The 17,864-nt window shown below is 41.6% G+C and overlaps 1 long non-coding RNA gene across 4 annotated transcripts; it reads right to left on the minus strand.

Annotated features, from left to right (window-relative positions):
* Nucleotides 1-270: 270 nt before the first annotated feature.
* LOC109903415 (uncharacterized) lies at nucleotides 271-8,515 on the minus strand. Of its 4 annotated transcripts, none has more exons than XR_004202452.1 (7): nucleotides 8,419-8,513; nucleotides 8,073-8,153; nucleotides 6,088-6,185; nucleotides 5,743-5,865; nucleotides 838-952; nucleotides 585-662; nucleotides 271-444 (listed from the first exon to the last, which is right to left on the minus strand). It is a non-coding gene; the product is annotated as an uncharacterized LOC109903415 (long non-coding RNA). The 4 variants fall into 4 exon arrangements; XR_004202450.1 differs by having other exon boundaries at nucleotides 832-952; XR_004202451.1 differs by having other exon boundaries at nucleotides 799-952.
* Nucleotides 8,516-17,864: the final 9,349 nt, after the last annotated feature.

Raw genomic sequence — 17,864 nt, forward strand, 5'->3', positions numbered from 1 at the left:
ATGTGTGTTACCTCTGACATATTGCTGTGGCTGCTGGGCGGGTGTTAAGAAGCGTGATCTAGCAGGTCATGTTTTGGAGAACGCATGGTTCGAACTTCCCCTTTGGGGAATTGCAGCAATGAGACAAGATTGAAAAAGGGGTCAAATGCAAAAAAAATGTGGATCTAGTAAAGTAGAAGCAGAGGGATGATAAAACGCTGAAATAATAGATTGGATATCACTCCACACACATATTGAAACTGTTTATAAAAAATGTGTAATACAAAGGAGTATAATTATCTAATACATTTTTATAAAAAAACGAGTCATGGTTCTTGAGCGAGCAACATGAGATTAAAGGTCAACTCTTTTTGCCTTGATCACTCTTTGACCTCTCTACTCTTTCCATGATCTTCTGGCATTTCCACTGATTCTGGAATCCTTTCCTTAGGCACATTTCCACAACTGGATTGTGTATAGGTCGGAGAGAATGGGATGGGAGAGAGATACACAGATTGGTGACTTTGAGAGATTCCACTGTACAGTCATTGTAGAAACTCTTCAATGTACTGCTGTTAGTGTTACAGAAACACAGGACTACTTACAGGCCTTCCTGGGCTTGCGGTAGGATTTGGCAGACTCCTGGCAGAGGCAGCCTCCACTCAAACCCTCTCTCCTCCTCCCTGAGTGACACAAAGTAAACTGCTGTATTAGTCTGAGTGCCATTCAGTTTCTGCAAACTAATTGACATCCAAAAATATTACTATCATGGGCAGTCAGAAACAGACTGACAAGCAGGCTAGGATTGTATCCACTTACTGGACAAATAGCAATGACTTCCTAATAACGCACCCTTACAGTCACACAGTCTGTCATGGTGTCTGTGGGGGGGTTGATCTGGTCTCCAACTCTCCCTGGGTCCTCCACTGTAGTGGCACTGACACCTGAACTTTGTACATCAGTTCAGGAACCCCTTGGTAGAGAGGATAAGAGAGAGAGAAAGGTTGATCAGAATGGATATGTACAGTGCACTTGGAAAGTATTCAGACCCCTTGACATTTTTGACATTTTGTTACGTTACAGCCATATTCTAAAATGGATTCAATAATTTTTTCCCTCATCAATCTGCACACAATACCCCATAATGCCAAAACTGTTTTTTAAAGATTTGTTTGCAAATGTATAAAAAAAACAATTTAAATATCACATTTACATAAGTATTCAAACCATTTACTCAGTAATTTGTTGAAGCACCTTTGGCAGCGATTGCAGCCTTGAATCTGGTTGGGTATGACGCTGCAAGCTTGGCACAGCTGTATGTGGGGAGTTTCTCCCATTCTTTTCTGCAGATCATCAAGCTCTGTCAGGTTGGATGGGGAGCGTCACTGCACAGCTATTTTCAGGTCTCTCCAGAGATGTTTGATCAGGTTCAAGTCCGGGCTCTGACTGGGCCACTCAAGGACATTCAGAGACTTGTCCCAAAGCAACTTCGACATTATCTTGGCTGTGTGCTTAGGGTCGTTGTCCTGTTGGAAGGTGAACCTTTGCCCCAGTCTAAGGTCCTGAGCACTCTGGGGCAAGTTTTCATCAAGGATCTCTCTGTACTTTGCTCCGGTCATCTTTCAGCTGCTGAAAAACATCCCCAAAGCATGATGCTGCCACCCCCATGCTTCACCGTAGAGATGGTGCCAGGTTTCCTCCACATGTGACGCTAGGCATTCAGCCCAAAGATTTCAATCTTGGATTCATGAGACCAGAGAATCTTGTTTCTCATGGTCTGAAAGTCTTTTAGGTGCTTTTTGGCAAACTCCAAGTGGGCTGTCATGTGCTTTTTACTGAGGAGTGGCTTCCGTCTGGCCACTACCATATGGGCCTGATTGGTGGAGTGCTGCAGAGATGGTTGTCCTTCTGGAAAGTTCTCCCATCTCCACAGAGGAACTCTGGAGCTCTGTCAGTGTCACGACTTCTGCCGAAGTCGTTGCCTCTCCTTGTTCGGGCGGTGCTCAGCGGTTGACGTCAACGGCCTTCTAGCCATCATTGATCCATTTTTCATTTTCCATTGGTTTTGTCTTGTCTTCCCACACACCTGTTTTCAATCCCATTCATTACCTGTTGTGTATTTAACCCTCTGTTTCCCCTCATGTCTTTGTCAGATATTGTTTTATGTCAAGTGTTGTTTTATGTTGTATAGGTGCGCGACGGGTCCTCGTACCCATGTTCGTTTATGTATGTACGTATTTAGTGTTTGGAGCATGTATTATTTTAAAAGACTCCATTTACACTCCGTTTGACTCTCCTGCGCCTGACTTCCCTGCCACCTATACACACACGACTCTGACAGTCAGAGACCATCGGGTTCTGGTCACCTCCCTGACCAAGGCCCTTTCCCCTGATTGCTTACTTTGGCAAGGCAGCCAGCTCTAGGAAGAGTCTTGGTGGTTACAAACATCTTCAATTTAACAATGATGGAGGCCACTGTGTTCTTGGGGACCTTCAATGCTGCAGACATTTTTGGTACCCTTGCCCAGATCTGTGCTTTGACACAATCCTGTCTCCAAGCTCATGGCTTGGTTTTTGCTCTGATATGCACTGTCAACTGTGGGACCTTATATAGACTGATGTGTGCCTTTCCAAATCATGTCCAATCAATTGAATTTACCACAGGTGAACTCAAATCAAGTTGTAGAAACATCTCAGTGATGATCAATGGGAACAAATCAAATCAAATGCAAAAAAAAATGCCAAAAACAACAGGTGTAGACCTTACCGTGAAAGGCTTACTTACAAGCCAACAATATACAGTGCATTGCAAAAGTATTCATCCCCCTTGACATTTGTCCTATTTTGTTGCATTACAACCTGTAATTTAAATATATTTTTATTTGGTGTAATTTATATTTCATGTAATGGACATACACAAAATAGTCCAAATTGGTGAAGTGACATTTTTTTAAATTACTTGTTTCAGAAATTACAAAAATTAAAAACGGAAAAGTGGTGCGTGCATGTGTATCCACCCCCTTTGCTATGAAGCCCCTAAATAAGATCTGGTGCAACCAATTACCTTCAGAAGTCACATAATTAGTTAGATTGCACACAGGTGTACTTTATTTAAGTGTCACATGATCTGTCACTTGATCTCAGTATATATACACCTGTTTTGAAAGGCCCCCGAGTCTGCAACAACACTAAGCAAGGGGTACCACCAAGCAAGCAGCACCATGAAGACCAAGGAGCTCTCCAAATAGGTCAGGGAAAAGTTGTGGAGAAGTTCAGATCAGGGTTGGTTATAGAAATATCAGAAACTTTGAACATTCCACGGAGCACCATTAAATCCATTATTAAAAATTGGAAAGAATATGGAACCCCCAAAAAAAGGGAGAGGACCGCCCACCAAAACTCACGGACCAGGCAAGGAGGGCATTAATCCGAGAGGCAACAAGGAGACCAAAGATAACCCTGAAGGAGCTGCAAAGCTCCACAGCGGAGATTGGAGTATCTGTCCATAGGACCACTTAAAGCCGTACATTCCACAGAGCTGGGCTTTACGGAAGTGTGGCCAGAAGATTGCTTAAAGAAAAAATTAAGCAAACACTTTTGGTGTTTGTCAAAAGGCATGTGTGAGACTCCCCAAACATATGGAAAAAGGTACTCTGGTCAGATGAGACTAAAATTGAGCTTTTTGGCCATCAAGGAAAACGTTATGTCTGGCACAAACCCAACACCTCTCAACACCCCGAGAACTTCGTCCCCACAGTGAAGCATGGTGGTGGCAGCATCATGCTCTGGGGATGTTTTCATCGGCTGGGACTGGGAAACTGGTCAGAATTGAAGGAATGATGGATGGTGCTAAATACAGGGAAATTCTTGAGGGAAGCCTGTTTCAGTCTTCCAGAGATTTGAGACTGGGACGGAGGTTCACCTTCCAGCAGGACAATGACCCTAAGCATACTGCTAAAGCAACACTTGAATGGTTTAAGGGAAAACATTTAAATATCTTGGAATGGCTTAGTCAAAGCCCAGACCTCAATCCAATGGAGAATCTGTGGTATGACTTAAAGATTGGAGTTGGAGCAGTTTTGCCTTGAATAATGGGAAGAAATCCCAGAGGCTAGATGTGCCAAGCTTATAGAGACATACCCCAAGACACTTGCAGCTGTAATTGCTGCAAAAGGTGGCTCCACAAAGTATTGACTTTGGGGGGTGAATAGTTATGCATGCTCAAGTTTTCAGTTTTTTTGTTATATTTCTTATTTGTTTCACAATAATAAATATTTTGCATCTTCAAAGTGGTAGGTATGTTGTGTAAATCAAATGATACAACCCCCCAAAAAATATATTTTAATTCAAGGTTGTAAGGCAACAAAATAGGAAAAATACCAAGGGGGTGAATACTTTCGCAAGACACTGTACTTAAAGAAATAGAGTTAAGAAAATATTTACTAAATAAACTAAAGTAAAGAAATATATATATCAAAAAGTAAGACATGAAAATGATGTAACAATAACGAAGCTATATACTGAGGGTACCGGTACTGAGTAAATGTGCTGGTTTACAGGTTAGTCGAGATAATTTGTAAAGGGACTATGCATGGATAATAAACAGCGAGTAGCAGCAGTGTAAAAACAAAGGGTGTGTGGGGGGGGGGGGTCAATGTAAATAGACCGGGTGACCACTTGGTTAATAAATTATCTTTGGGCTGAGATCCCGCTAACGGGATCGATATGACAACAGCCAGTGAAATTTCAGGGCGCCAAATTCAAACAACAGAAATCTCATAATTAAAATTCCTCAAACATATTCCTTCAACATTTATGATGAGTATTTATGTAAATTGATGTGGCTCTCTGCAAAATCACCGGATGTTTTTGGAACTACTGAACATAACACTCCAATGTAAACTGAGATTTTTGGATATAAATATGAAATTTATTGAACAAAACATACATGTATTGTGTAACATGAAGTCCTATGAGTGCCATCTGATGAAGATCATCAAAGAGTGATTCATTTTATCTCTATTTCTGCTTTTTGTGACTCCTCTCTTTGGCTGGAAAATGGCTGTATGTTTTTTTGTGAATAGGCGCTAACCTAACATAATCGTATGGTGTGCTTTTGCTGTCAAGCCTTTTTGAAATCTGACATGATGGCTAGATTAACAAGAAGTTAAGCTTTAATTTGTTGTGTTATACTTGTATGAAAGTTAAATATTTAAAAATAAAAATAATAATAATTTTGTGCTCTGCCATTTCAGTGGATGTTGTCGAGGGGTTCCGCTAGCGGAACATTAATCATAACATTAATGTTTGTAAAGGGGATTTTCCAGGTGAACAAAAGGGAGATATAAAATATTCATTTAAATCATTTCATTTTATTACAAGAATTCAGGGAGAACATCTCCAGAGTAGAAGCCAAGAGAAATGTCTAATGGGCTTGTCTGAGAGGGCACTTATATATTAATCCCGCAGCACCGAGTGTTGAGTAAACACCAGCCCGAGAGGCTTGTAGGAAGTCACAACATCAGCTGCTACAGAATCACAGTGTCACAGATACATTATCAGTGTGTCCTCTGCGAAGTCTTTCAGCAAACTTTAGCCATAACATTCAACACTAGCAGACATTTGATTCTGGCAGTTGAACAGGTCAAAGGAAGGAACATCAGTACTTAGTAACAGTGAATCACATACAGGAAAATGATTAATCAAACATTTCCCATTACAATGGTTTAAGTCACATGTGGTAGAAGAGGAAGAAAAACCCACCAGTACGAGAGTGTAAGCCTTCGACAGCTTGTCCTTGATGAGTTGGACTATGGCCATAATGCCTCCACAGATCTGTTCTGCAGTGTGACCGTGATTATGGGTTCCCACCCACAGCACCACAACCTGGTGGAGGCAGAGGCACAAACATCAACTTGGTGGGCAGTTTCATTCATACCACTTCATTTAAAAGCATTTTCAATGATTGATACTGAAAGTGCTTTTTGGCCTGGGAACAGGCTTGGTACCATGGGTCTGTGCAGCCATTAGGGTTTAAATCTGAACAATGAGTAGTGTATGATCAACTCTAATGTAATGTACTAACGTGTTGTCTTTGTGTATACATACCTTTGGGCTGATGTGGGCCAACTCTCCATTGCTCGTTCTCCACAAGGCATTCTATGTTGTGTCACCTCCCACCCCAAAGTTGAGAGTGTGAAGAACATCTGACAAAGACACATCAACACAACATTAGTATGTCAGCTAGAATAACATAGCAGCTGTTACTCAGTCGTGCAACTGGTTACCACCAGTGGTAAAGAGCGCCACAGTCAGGCAGAAAAATCTGAATGTTCTATCAAAGTGAGAACAATTAGTTTCCCTGGCTGATGCTGCTGCTACTAACAAATACATGAATGCTCTAAATACATCTCTTTATGAAAAGGCGTCCAATGGTCAACAAACTCAATGTATTACAAACGCTGGTGGTAACCAGATGATCCCAATAATATAGGCAGCTTAGTAAACGATGCCCCCCTCTGGTATGTCCTATTGCAAACTGTCTGGGACTCATTGTTGTTTACCTGTTAATACTCAAATACACTCACAAATATTTGACTTACTAAGTTAAATACTAAATTAACTGCAATACACTGGTCTCAAATATATTAGCCTAACTAGGTTACACAGAACCCACGGCTGACCCATTGTACAATTATATGTTTTTATAATTTTATAACTTGTACCATTCCAACATGCCTATCTCTGCCCATTGGGGCGTGGCTCATGGAGTGCTCTTTAAAATAAATTCTCCTCACATCTTCGTATTCCTCCAGATCGAGTTACAATATATCACCACACTTTCTTCTATGATATCATGGCGTTCTGCAAACAAACATTTAAAGTGCATGGTGCCACTTACCGTGCTGGAATGTACGATCAATCACGTTCTGCCCAATTCTGCACTACCATTAAAATAAAATACCCCAAAAATCTGTACTAACTTCTACCACACCCTCCCCCTTCCCCAAAAAACCCTCCCCAATCCCCCTACCTCATTAAACTATATCACGCTGAAATGCTCCATCCTAGGATTGTTCAGTATGTCAACAACCATTTCAACATTTCAACACTACTTAGGCATTTCCACATGAACAGGTGATGAGATAGATTACTCCCTTGGTCTTGCATGAGATGATACCCCTAACAGGGATTTTTCTACCTGTATGCAGGTGTCTGAAGAAGGATGTTTTTAATAGTGCTATTGCACTGTGCGCATGAGCCACATTTGTAGATCCCATTTGGAATGGGTGTAATTTTGTATACAAAACAAATGTTACTATGTGAATGAATGTCGCCGACAACCATCTAAAGGTAACTTCTATCGCAAACTGAATTAAGACCATACCCTAGAATTCCAGCATTCATTAATATCACATCCACAGTGGAAAGTTGTTTGGAATCAGGACAAATCACCAAAAAAGAAGTGGAATTTCTGTTTCAAATTACCACATTAAACCGATGGTTGAGAATCTCCCGTCTTATGTCAAAGACACTAGTCACATGATCTCATTGATAGAGGGCTTAGGAAGGATACCAGAGGGCACCCTGCTGGCCACTGTTGATGTGGAGAGCTTGTACACTAACATCCCACACACTGGAGGCTTGCAGGTGCTACAACACGTCCTTCAGCAGAGAGACTCTACCCTTGCTCCATCCAATCTTACAAATTACTGAACTGATATTATCCAATAACTACTTTGTATTTGAGTCAGACTTTTTCCTTCAAATTCAGGGTGTAGCCATGGGCTCCCCTTTTTTCCCCAACTATGCAAACATGTATGTGGGACAATTTGAGGAAGCACTCCTTTACAAAACAGAGACAAACCCCTACTTTCTCAAATCCTCCTATGGAAGAGATACATAGATGATGTCTTTGTGCTCTGGGAAGGAAGTCAGCAGGAACTAAATTAATTCCAAACTATAGTAAACAAGGGCTCTGAATACCTCAAATTCACCATGCAGACTGATGAGAGAAAAATAAACTACCTGGATCATCAAAGAGAATGATGCATTACACACAGACTTACACACAAAGCCCACATACACAATACCTTGCTATGTGTGGATAGTATGCATCCCCTTCCCCTCAAGAATGGTCTGCCATATAGCCAGTTATGCATGGTTCAACGAATCTGTGGCCACCAGACAGATTTTGACAGCGATGCAAAAAAAATGACAGATAAATAAAAAATGAGAGGCTACAAGGACAAAACTCTTGATGCTGCAATTATGAAAATATCTCAAAAACCAAGAGAGGAGTTACTAAAAACTCAATAAAATTAAAAAAAACAACGCAACCGTCTTTTGCACCAAGTACACCAAGGGTTCAGAGAAAATGAAAGCAATCCTTAAAAAGCACTGGCATATTCTGCAATCAGACAAAAATAAATTGCACACCTCTTCAAGGAACCCCCACTGGTGGTCTATAAGCTGGTCACAATATTGGAGATAGCTTGCTGAGCTTTGACCTGCCTCCTGAGCCCACTCAGAAAATACATGTTTTAGGGAAGTATTCATACAAATCACGACATATATATGCACATACATATCACGAGCCTGTAGTGGAGGCTGGTGGAAGGAGCTGCAGTAGGACAGGCTCATTGTAATGTCTGGAATGGAATCAGTGGAACGGTATCAAACAGATAAAAGATATGGAAACCTCCGTTCCACTGATTCCTATCCAGCCATTACAATGAGCCCATCCTCCTATAGCTCCTCTCACCAGCCTCCACTGCTAGAATGAAAACAAAACTATATTTTACTGACATAGCTCACCTATGAGTAATCAATGCTATATTCTGTAATGACTTAAAATGTCACTTTCAGGAACTATCAGGGGAAGATGACACGCACGGTATTGAAGCAACGTGGGTAGAAGAGGAATATTGGGACAGGGACACAGAAAGGTGGATTTCTGAGGTGGAATATAGGGGTAAAAAGAGGAAGAAGAGGTCAAAAAAAGTGAGGAAAGTAGAGGTTGGATTTGAATTTGCGGAAAATGGCGATAAAAATAGATAGGTCGTCAAAGAAGATTGGTGTCAAGTGCAAACAGAGTGAGCCGTGCTCCAGACTGAGTTCTGGAGGTGAAATGGAAATGAACGAGGACGAGTTAAGTGAGGTGGAAGGTGTGATGAAGAGCTCTGAGCCTGAGCCTGGCATTGATGGACATGATAAAAAATTATCTGGTCCAGTAGGAGTGACTCTTTTGGAGAAAATGGATCTTTGCCTTTTGGCGGGTCCATTTGTGGTTTCAGGGTAGGTTGGAAAGGAGTTGGGTGCAGTTGAATCAGTGAAGGTAACCTTTAGTGGACTTGTGATATTTGTTTGTGTTTCTTTGGACCTGAGGGAGCGGGAGCTCCGTGTCACGCAACTTGGGTCAAGATCTGTTTCTTGCTTTGCGGTAATGAATAGGGCACCATTGAAAGGGGTGATTTCTGGGGTAGTGTTAAGTGTGCAGGTGGAGCAATTGAAGTTGAAGATTCCTGGTGTTTGTGATGCCCGCCGTTTGGTGCGACGCAGACTCAATGTGGTGAAACAGAGTCACTGTCAGTCCTTTCGAGTTTTGAGTCTGAGTTTTTACCTGTGATGGGTTTGAATTTCTGAACTTTAAATGTTATTAATAATTTGTTATAATAGAGACCTGAGGGGTGCCATAGCCAAGGGACTACATCAGAGGTTAATGGTGAATTGTAGGGGGAAGGTATATGGTGGGTGCAATTAAGCTTGGAATGTACTGAGTGTAGAGAAAGCGATCACATGTGGCAGATATTGATAAGGGGAGAGAGCCATGGATTAGTGATGAAGGGGGTTGAGGTCAGGTCAGGTCACGTTAAGGGAGAAAGAAAAGTTTATTGCCATATCACTTCGTTTCCTGCCTAGCAATAAAGATACAATGTTTAGCGAGAAGGAGGAGACTCCACCCAAAGTGGGGTACAAATACCACCACTATTGTAAAGATGTTTTTGTCAATTCAGCTGTTCGATCATTTGGAAAGAATAAACTTGGTTTAAGCTTTCACAGTGTCCGTCGAGTTCTTTCTCTAATAAATAGAACACAACACCTGACAATGTCATGTTAGGATATATCCATTATCCTGTTAGAGCTTTTGTGCCAAACCCAATGTGTTGTTTCAGGTGCATCGTTTATGGTCATGTTCCAGCAGTGTATAGGAGGGAGATTTCAAGATGTGGGAAGGGTTGCTGGAGGGTATGGGACAGAGGATTGTGTAGTTTCAGTGGATAAAATTGTGTGCCCATGTTGCTGGGGATCGGAAGTGTCCGGTGCGAGAGAGGCAGGTGGAGGTGGCCAGAAACACCGTAACGTAGAAGGTGTCATGCTGAGGCAGTGAAGAAATACAATGTAGTAAGTAGGTCTACTGTCGGGGCTTCTGATGGTCCTGGCATGGTTTCGAGGCCTGTTCAGAAATATTTCTCAAGGGACACTTTGATAATATATAAAGTTGACTTCATAGCTTTTATTGGTAAGGCTATCAATATGTTCTCAGGTTGTAAAAAGCAGAAATGCCAGGTTGAAGGTTATTGTGGAGATGGCAAAAGAGATATTGGGAGTGACAGATGTTACTGTTGAAATGGTTGTTGACATGCTGAACGATCCTAAGGATGGAGTGTTTCAGCATGATATAGATTAAGTTTAATGGGATAGGGGGATCTGGGGAGTTTTTCGGGGGGAAGGGGGAGGTTGTGGTAGAAGTTAGTATGGAATTATTTGTTTTTTACATTTTATTTTAATGGTAGTACAGAATTGGGGAGAACATAATTGATCATACATTCCAGCACAGTAAGTGGCACCATGCACCTTAAACGTTTGTTTCCGGACCACCATGATATCATAGAAGAAGGTGTCGTGAGCTACTGTAACTTGATCCGGAGGAATACGAAGATGCGAGGAGCACTCCGTAAGCAACGACCCAATGGGCAGAGCTAGGCATGTTGGACTGGGACACATTTTAATATTATACAAATATATAATTGTACAATGGGTCGGCCGTGGTTCTATGTAGGCTAGTTATGCTAATATACTTGAGACCAGTGTATTGCAGTTAATTTAGTCTTTGACTTAGTAAGTTAAATGTCTGTGAGTGTATTTGAGTATAAACAGGTAAACAACAATGAGTCCCAGACAGTTGGCAATAGAACAGGTATTCCCAAACTGACATCGAGGGTACTCCAAATAAAAATGTGATTCACACATATATATTTTTTAAATAATAATAAAAAATTATTCACATTTTAAAATAGTCCATTTATATTTTCCAATGGGGCTATACATTTGTGTGAGATTTCTTTCTCGCCTGAGTAGCCTCGTTTCACTGCCCCCCAAAAAATTCAACCATCTAGTATTCAGCAAAATAACAACACAATGTCAAATACAGGTAGCCTCGTCAAATAATTAACATCCAATCACATTAACCGTTACTCTCTCGCTGGAATTCCACTAACGGTCCATATGTGGCCAAACATAGCTGCTGCTCATTCCGTTTGCTCGAAAATGGATAAACGGTAAAAAAAAAAGTAAGACCTGTGTCCATAGAGACACATACCAGCTCTACTGGTAGTACTGTTACTTCCAGCAGTACTACACCTTCACCTGTCAAAAACACAAGTTGTCTGCTTCCACGAGCCCATCCAATGCTAGCATCAGTAATTCTACATTTGTTGATAGCCCAGCTAGCAAGGACACTGACAGTTGTGAATCTGATGCAGCAGACGAGCTATTGCCCCCTTACCCGGGAAAGCACCGAACAACAGACAGGGATGTTGGACCATCGAAGAGGCGCAAATATGATAACTACATTGATTTGGGGTTCACTTATATTGGGAGTAGTGCCTTTCCTCAGCCACAGTGTGTTATATGTGCAAAAGTACTATCTCACAACTTGATGAAACCTCCACTCTTGCCCAGACATTTAGAAACAAAACATGCCAATTTGAAAAATAAGCCACAGGAGTTTTTTGAGTGAGAATTAAGATGACTTTCGAGTAGTAAGACATGTATAAAAGCAACAGATACCATTAATAAGAAGGGCTAGAAGAGTCTTATATGGTGATCTACCGAGAGGCTAGGACAGGCAAGCCCCATGCTACTGGACAACAGGACAGCTTTGTTACAGCAAATGGACTTTGATGATTGGTATCTGTACTGATGGCGCAAAAGCCATGACGGGGAGACATAGTGGAGTGGTAACGCGCATGCAATCAGTTGCTCCCGATGCCACTTGGGTTCACTGCAGCATCCACCAAGAGGCTCTTGCTGCCAAGGGAATGCCTGACAGCTTGAAAGACATTTTGGACACTACAGTGAAAATGGTTAACTTTGTTAAAGCAAGGCCCCTGAACTCTCGTGTATTTTCTACATTATGCAATGATATGGGCATTCAACCATGTAACGCTTTTACAACATACAGAAGTGCGCTGGTTATCAAGGGACAAAGTATTGACACATTTTTATTACTTGAGAGACGAGCTTAAAGTTTTCTTTACTGAACATAATTTTCACTTGTCTGATGAGTATCTCACAATACTGGCCTATCTGGGTGATGTTTGTTTTCGCCTGAATGATCTGAATCTAGGATTACAGGGACTCTCCGCAACGATATTCAATGTGAAATGATTTAAGACTGAGACTCTCTCCAATACAACCCAACATTGCAGAGTTATGTGCATCCTTTCAAGCACACCCTTCTCATTAACCTGTGGTGAGTTATTCACAATGTTAGATGAACAAATAAGGTTTTATATGTAAGATGGTTAAATAAAGAGCAAAATTATTGATTATGATTATATTATTACTTGTGCCCTGGTCCTATAATAGCTCTTTGTCACTTCCTACTTTGGTGTGACTAAAACTCACACTCATTCTTATGTTTAATAATGTATTGTACTGTATAGTGTGTGTGTGTCAGGCTTACAATAAACGCAAAAAACAAAAAAAACAAATTGAGAGTGCACTGACCCTTGTGCTGGAGGGGGTACACAGCTGGAGGTTGAATGTTTGAAGGGGTACGGGACAAAACAAGTTTGGGAACCACTGTTTGAATAGAACATACCAGAGGGGGGCATTGTTTACTAGGCTGCCTATATTATATGGATCATCTGATTACCACCAGTGTTTGTCATACATTGAGGTTATTGACAGACCAGTGGACTCCTTTTCCTAAAGAGATGTACGTATAGCATTTATAGAATGGCATGTATTTCTAAGTAGCAGCAGCATCAGCCAGGGAAACTAATTGTTCTTACTTTGATAGAACATTCAGATTTTTCTGCCTGACTGTGGTGCTCTTTACCACTGGTGGTAACCAGTTGCACGACTGAGTAACAGCTGCTATGTTATTCTAGCTGACATACTAATGGTGTGTTGATGTGATCATACACTCCTCATTGTTCAGATATAAACCCTAATGGCTGCACAGACCTCTCAGAGAATCTTGTTAGACATTCTTGTAATAAACTGAAATAAGTTAAATTAATGTGACTGAATGCTCTCCCATTTGTTCACCTGGAAAATCCCCTTTACAATCATTAACCTTTATGATAATCCAAACCTAAATTATGAACTGCATGCTTTATGGACTCCATTATCATTGCTAACTAAATTGGCACATTGTCCTTTTGCCGTCTAGTGACTATCATGCACAGGAGGTTGGTGGGACCTTAAGTGGGGAGAATGGGCTCGTGTTAAAAGCTGGCGCTGAATCAGTGGAATGGTATCACACACATGGTTTTCAGGTGTTTGATGCCATTCCATTTGCTCCATTCCAGACATTATTATGAACCGTTCTCCCCTCAGCAGCCTCCTGTGCTTTCATGTATGTTTCCAACCACAGGGAGTGCTGCCCAGGGGTAAGATGCCCAACCCCCTGCGGGAGAGGAACGCCCAGGTCAACAAGCTGGTCAAGGATGCAGTGTCCTCTCTCCCCCACGCCTCCCTCCTCAACGTTGACCCCGGCTTTGTGCACTCGGACGGCAGCATCTCCCACCAGGACCTGTATGACTTCCTCCACCTCACCCCTCAGGGCTACCAGGCTGTGTGCCAGCCGCTACACGCCCACCTCAAGGGCCTGCTGGAGAAACAGGCTGAAAACTGAATACCAACTGATGGAGAACTGATGGCCAATGACCCACTCACTACATCAGAGGTAAAAACCCTGGTCCTGGAGAGCCACAAGAATACCGGCTTTTAGCACATTCACTGCTTTTAGTACAGAATTTTGTTCCGATCCATGATTCAAATAATGATCTAGTCTTTGATTAGTTGAATCACGTTGAATATTTTGAATGCTGGGCTGGAAGAAAAGCCTGAACTTAAAAGGCTTTCCAGAACCAGGGTTGGTAACCACTGCACAACTCTATTCTATGGGACCGTACTGTAACTTACCACCAAAATGGCTGCGTAGAGGACCGCTAAACACTAATAGGATCAAATATCAGATTTGACCACTTATCACCAATTGAGATGTGATTGGTCTTAAGAGATTGTCCTTCTCTTCAATTTCATTCTGTATTATGGATATCATGCACCAATATGTTAGGATCTGTCTTTCCTGGCTGATAGATACTTCATAAGAGCTTCCCCACAGAAAGGTTAGGAGAATCAGAAAACCTACCATACTAAAGGTTTGTTTTGTTTCCTCTCAAAATATCAACATTTCCTGTATTTTTCTCCTCATGTAGCTTAGCCTACAGTCCTATCGATCTGATTGGTTACTGATCTGATTGGTTACTAATAATATCATTTAAAATCCCTCAAATTGTGTCCCATATGTGTTTTGACACAGAGACCATTTACGGTGACGATGCAAGAAGGCATCACTTGGCCAGTTGGCTCCACTGTTAAACCATTACTTGTTTCCGGTATCTGTTTACCGACCGTTGCTTTTTGTTACTTGTGAAGAATTACCCTGAATATGTCTTATTTTGGCTGCACAAATATGGAGAATGAAGGGGAATGGTATTTGGAGTGAATGATGAGGGCATTTCAAAGTAGCGCTGAGACTGGTGGGTATTTGGCAGGGATATGACATGATACTGAGTTAGTGTGTATGGATGTGTTGTAGCTAGCTTATACTTGTCTTGCACTCTTTATTCAAAGGCAGTCACCTCACGAGACCCAAGACTCCCTATAAAGGCTGCATAGACTGTTTGTAAATACTGCATATGTAGGCCTACCAGCCTCTGTACTTGACCATGGTTGTGTTGTTGATGTTGAATGTTGATTGTGTCAAAATGCAATCCATTAAAACCAATGAAAGCTTACAGTTTGTGTGGACATTGCTTTGTTTGTAGCTTCCAACCACTGATGTGTGTCTGCATGACGGCTCTGCAAAGAAAAGTTTTTAAACCAAAATAATAACATAATTGACCTTTAACTGTATCTTGTCAAAATATCCAGTGTGTGTGTTCCAGTGTGTTTGATTGCTTAATGTACCCAAAACAATGGGGGCAGCGAAAGTTCACATGGAGCACAAAAATTGAGAGATTTATTGTATTGGGATGACCAAACAGTTTTATACCTGCATGTGATGATGTGAGCACATCCAAGATACTGTACCTGCATGTGTTGAGTTATGCCTGAGCAGAGAACCACAAGAGAGCTGTCTAGTGACACACAGCACTGTGATGAGACGTTGGACCCGCTCCTTCGTATGGTTAGTTGGCAGTGTCAGTTGTCGAGAAGTATTTGTTTACTAGTTCCACCTTACAGCTTCTAACATGCTGAAAATGGAAGCTCAAGAGACCAAGTGTAAATATCTGTTTTTAAGTTGGTCTTCAGAGATACCATCGACATGGGGATGAATGATCCAGCCAATCCAGCGTAGCGGTGTGGAGCCCAATACCATGACTGATTAATGGAATCCAGCAAGCACCAAACCGTTATTCCATGAAAGAATGTTCATGTCCTGTGATAGTCAATGTGAGATTTGACTCTGTGCAAACAGAACTTCTCTAACCCTTTCACATAAACTGTCATTTAGTTTCCTCTAATCGCTTGAATGATGATCTGGGCAGCATATTGACCTATCAGATCAATGACGTTTTTAATTCCTCATTGTTTTGCAAGAGGAATATTTGATAATTGTCTTGTTTGCCAAGGAAACACAATCACAGTGTCTGGCTGACAGTTTCAAGAGGCCTTCAAGTCTTCAGGTGAACATTCTATTTAATTAACGTTATTTGTTAGTTTGCTCTGAAAGAAAGTATATTTATTGAACATAAGCCATGAATGCAGAAGAGTGTTTTGCCATAGACATCCACCTGTCAGGCCGACGTCACTCATCAGTAACACTATGAGGTGTTGTTTTGGCCAACGTCCACTTTTTCCAAAACGCTTGGCGGATATAAAAGAATCCACAAGGCAGGTGTAGGTAGGGGCACACGCTTCATAGAACATGGCCCATTTTATCTCAGATTGAGACACACGTCTATATAAAGGGCTGAAGTAACTGTGGAGGTTAGTTGTTCATTCAGTCATAGCTGTAGAGATCATATTGCACATTCACAAGGATATTGTGGCCAGAGGAATGGGAATAAAGATTATTTTGCTGTTCTGTGTATTGGCATTCACTGGCCAAGGACAAGGTAAAGTATGGAACATTCTGTTTCATTTACTGTTGAATGTTCTTGGCTTTATGATGTACAGTGAGTTATAGCAGGTTACACCTATTACAGCTGCTACTGATGTGCATCATGTGAGGTGTCTGTGAAAGAACTACATTTAGCTCTTAACTCATATAGAGACTTATAGACATCTGCATTTGAATGTTTCTTTCTGATGTTTTGAACTTTTCATGAAGCGTTGCAGACAGAGATGGCCATCTTATAGTAGTTGCATACAAATCAAATCAAATCAAATTTATTTATATAGCCCTTCGTACATCAGCTGATATCTCAAAGTGCTGTACAGAAACCCAGCCTAAAACCCCAAACAGCAAGCAATGCAGGTGTAGAAGCACGGAGCATACAGACACATCCATCATACAGACACATCCATCATACAGAAATTTGCATTCTAGCTTCCGAGAATAATTTTGACACAGAGACGTTGCCTGAGTTTATCAGGAAGTGTATAGGAGATGTTGTACCCACTGTGACTATTAAAACCTACCCTAACCAGAAACCGTGGATAGATGGCAGCATTCGCGTAAAACTGGCAAGGTGACTGGGAACATGGCAGAAAACAAGCAGAGTAGTAATTTCCTCCACAAGGCAATCAAACAGGCAACACATCAGTATAGAGACAAAGTGGAGTCGCAATTCAACGGCTCAGACACGAAAAGTATGTGGCAGGGTCTACAGACAATCACAGATTACAAAAGGAAAACCATCCATGTCGTGGACGCTGACGTTTTGCTTCCAGACAAGCAATGCACCTTCTTTGTCCACTTTGAGGATAACACAGTGCCCGCTAACAAGGACTGTGGGCTCTCCTTCTCTGTGGCCGACGTGAATAAGACATTTAAACGTTTTAACCCTCGCAAGGCTGCCGGCTCAGACGGAATCCCTAGCCGCATCCCCAGAGCCTGCCCAGACCAGCTGGCTGGTGTGTTTACGGACATATTCCAGTCTGCTGTCCCCACATTCTTCAAGATGGCCACCATTGTTCCTGTGCCAAAGAATGCAAAGGTAACTGAACAAAATGACGATCCCCCGTAGCACTCACTTCTATCATCATGAAGTGCTTTGAGAGACTAGTCAAGAATCTTATCACATCTACCGCCCCAATAGGTCCACAGATGATGCAATCACCATCACACTGCACATTGCCCTGTCCCATCTGGACAAGAGGAATGTCTATGTAAGAATGCTGTTCATTGACTACAGCTC

Source organism: Oncorhynchus kisutch, linkage group LG2, assembly GCF_002021735.2.
Source record: "Oncorhynchus kisutch isolate 150728-3 linkage group LG2, Okis_V2, whole genome shotgun sequence".
Taxonomy (NCBI): domain Eukaryota; kingdom Metazoa; phylum Chordata; class Actinopteri; order Salmoniformes; family Salmonidae; genus Oncorhynchus; species Oncorhynchus kisutch.